We start from the raw sequence: 3,570 nt of genomic DNA, 5'->3' as shown, positions 1-3,570 counted from the left end.
GGATTTCTGAGTTTGAGGCCAGCCTGGTCTACAGAGTGAGTTCCAGGACAGCCAGGGATACACAGAGAAACCCTGTCTCGAAAAACAAAAAAAAAAAAAAACCCAAAACAAAACAAAAAACAAAAAAAAAAAGAATCAGGACAACCCAAGTGACCGGCTGCTGAGTGAGCACATGTTCTAGCCACTGCAGTGAAGCTTTATTTGAAAAGGGGTGAACCACTGATGCACAGAGCAACAGAAACCTTATCTGTACTGTGCTAAGCAACAGAAGGCAGATTAAACAGGCTGTGGAGACAGATCACTAGGTGAAGGAAGACTGACTGACTTGAAAGTGGTAAATGTAAGGTGTAGTGGAGTATTCTATACTTTGATTATGGTTAAATACAAACTAAGTGCTTATCAAAGCTATAAAGTCTACTATGCTGCAGGACATAGAAATCAAGTTGGGGCTGAATTTAGAATCCTTCCCAGCCAGCTTGAGTTCGTAGTGATGAAAGGTGCTGTGAAGGCTACTAAGGAAGAAAACAGTCCATGATTTTACCTACTTGTAGACTTGTGTGCTCAACACTGACCCACCAGGCAAGAATTGGCTCCCTGGAGCAACAGTAATCAACTACTTTAGGGATAACCAACCACTCTGGGATTGGATTGGAGGCCTGCTCCACAGGACAGACTACATGGCTGATATTATAAACTGGTCAAAGCCTCTTACTTAGGGAGGCCAAAGATCCTAGGGGAGAACTTACTACTACTGTTCTCCTAAATGGACATGTTGTCAAACTACCATGAACTCATAGACTAGAGCCACTGGAAGCCTAGGACAAAGAAGTCCCTTTTTTGAAGAGACAACAATAAATGTAGAGACTCATATCTGGTCAAAATGCCAAGAAATAGTGACTATTAAAGAGCTTAGTTGACATTCACCACCAGACTACCTCTCAAGGCCATTGAAGAAGTGAGGGTGAAAGGAATTAAAAAACTGGAGGAAGGAGGAAAGTGCCACAAAATACTGCCATCCAGACATGACACTGCCATTGCAATTATGAACAGCAGCTATGGACACCTTCACAAGACTGGGCCCTTCCACATGCCATCACAGACATAGGATGTATGCATGGGGCTCCATCCTTTCCTCACAAGCTACTGCCTGATAATGGTCTGATAATGGTTGCTTTAATGATGTAGTCTCTGGGAGACTAGTTGGGGAGAATAAGAAGGTCAGAAAGAAAATAAAGTAGATCATAGAAGGTAATGAGGTAAATATAACAACAATACTATGTGTGTGTATGTGTGTGTGTGTGTGTGAGAGAGAGAGAGAGAGAGAGAGAGAGAGAGAGAGAACAAGAGAGAGAGAGCAAAAAATGAAGGAAAATATATTACAAGAATGAATTACGCCAGGCAGTGGTGGCACACACCTTTAATCCCAGCACTTGGGAGGCAGAGGCAGGCTTTTTTTCTGAGTACGAGGCCAGCCTGGTCTACAGAGTGAGTTCAGGACAGCCAGAACTATACAGAGAAACCCTGTCTCGAATCAAACAAACAAACAAACAAAAACAAAAACAAAAAACAAAAAACAAAAAACAAAAAAAAAAGAATGATTTACATGCAAAATAAAAAGAGCAAAGCAGCTGCCCACCCACCCCCACTCTCCCATGGTAGAAAAAAAAAAAAAAAAATCACAGTACTTGGACCAGGGAAAGGACCAACTACAAAGGACTTAAAAGATTTTTTTGAGTACACCATGATTGTGGTAGTTACACAGTTGTATACATGTCAAAATTCAAAGAACTGTTCTCTAAAATGGGTAAAACTGATTGCATGTAAGTAACATTTCAGTTATCCTGTGCTTAAACAAACAGTACTATATATACTCAACAGAGCAGCTAAAATAAAGCAGACTCACAATACAATGTATCATCAAGAACATACAAGATACACTACTTATTTATACACTGTTGATAGGAAATATAAAACGGTAAGCCACTTCAGACATAGTTTTACCATGTGGTCCACCCAATCCCATCTCACTGATCAGCCCTAAAGAAATGAAAACATGTAAGCAGAAAAAAACTGGTGATACTCAGAGCAACTTTACTTACAAAGATTTAGAGACCAAGATGCCCCTCAGTAAGTGAATGGACAATAAATGTAGCCCAGCTAAACAATGGAATATTAGTTTACAGTACAAAGTAATTACTGACATGCAACAATTTGGATGAATTTCAAAATCATTATTATACTAAGCAGAAAAAAGCCAGGCCCCAGAAAGCTGCCTAATTTACAACACAATTCAAGTTGTTTGGAACTGGGCAAAAGGAGAATTAACATCAAAAAGCAAACTGAAAGATTAGTAGCAATCCTGAGCCTGGTGTGGTAGGACATGTCTCTTTAAATCCCAGCATTGGGAGGCAGAGATGGGAACATCTCTGACCTCAAGACTAAGCTGACCTACATAGTGAGTTCCAGGACAGCCAAGGCTATGTGAGAGACCCTGTTTCAAAAAACCCAACCAAACAAACAAGTTAGTAGCAATTTAAAGATATCCCTGATAAATAACTACAAATAATTTTTAAAAGAATTTGAACAGCAAAAATCAACATGTATAATCAAAGCCAACAGAATATGTTTGCAATTTATTCCACAAAGGGCCACTTTCCTTTGCCAAGAAATATCAAGGATAACATATCAAAAGCTCAACGACAACAAAAAGAGTCAAAGACATGGATATTACACAGAAAAAAATACAAGCTGACTTTGTGTGTGCTTCCTCACAGAAAAGCAATACAGCCTTAGAGGCTAAAAGAGGACAAACAGAAAAGGGAAATTCCTGTCCAATACACCTGAATCGGAAATTCTATGCACTCTACCTCTTTGAAAACATGACAGCAACAGCAAGTCACCACTGTGTGTGATCCCAGAGATCTAAACACCTCCAACAAACATTAAAACCAGCACATGAAATGTCAGGGTTAAGAAATAATCATATGGGGTTGGAGTGATGGCTCAGTGGGTAAGAGCACTGACTGTTCTACCTGAGGTTCTGAGTTCTATTCCCAGCAACCACATGGTGGTACACAACCATCTGTAAAAGGGATCTGATGTTCTCTTCTGGTGTGTCTGAAGAGAATTACAGTGTACTCATATACATAAAATAAATAAATCTAAAAAAAAAAAAGAAAAGAAATAATCATATAATCTCAAAATATCACCCCACAGTTTTCTCCCTAATCACAAAGAAGAAAATGTATCTTTACAATGGAGAAATGTTATAGTCCCACCTTACTGAGTATTTTAAAATTGAATGAATTCAGAAACTTGATCTTAATGGAGATGACTTCTCTCTCAGTAGAGTACACCATACTATTCTAGCGATACAAAATATCAGGAATAAACGCTTAAAGCAAGTAAATTATCAGCTGCCTACTTACAGAAGGTAGGCAGGAAATGAAGAACTTGCTGTGGATAGAAAAGAATAAGTTAAGCCGGGCGTGGTGGCGCACGCCTTTAATCCCAGCACTCGGGAGGCAGAGGCAGGCGGATTTCTGAGTTCGAGGCCAGCCTGGTCTACAA

General features: G+C 39.5%; 1 protein-coding gene across 1 annotated transcript in view; it reads right to left on the bottom strand.

Moving 5' to 3' along the window:
• Plekha1 (pleckstrin homology domain containing A1) overlaps positions 1-3,570 on the bottom strand; it is a 49,467-nt gene that overhangs the window by 39,013 nt on the left and 6,884 nt on the right.

This window comes from Mus caroli, chromosome 7 (assembly GCF_900094665.2).
Source record: "Mus caroli chromosome 7, CAROLI_EIJ_v1.1, whole genome shotgun sequence".
Taxonomy (NCBI): Eukaryota; Metazoa; Chordata; class Mammalia; order Rodentia; family Muridae; genus Mus; species Mus caroli.
The sequence above is the reverse complement of the archived record's forward strand: the minus strand, read 5'-3'. Positions and strand labels throughout refer to the sequence as shown.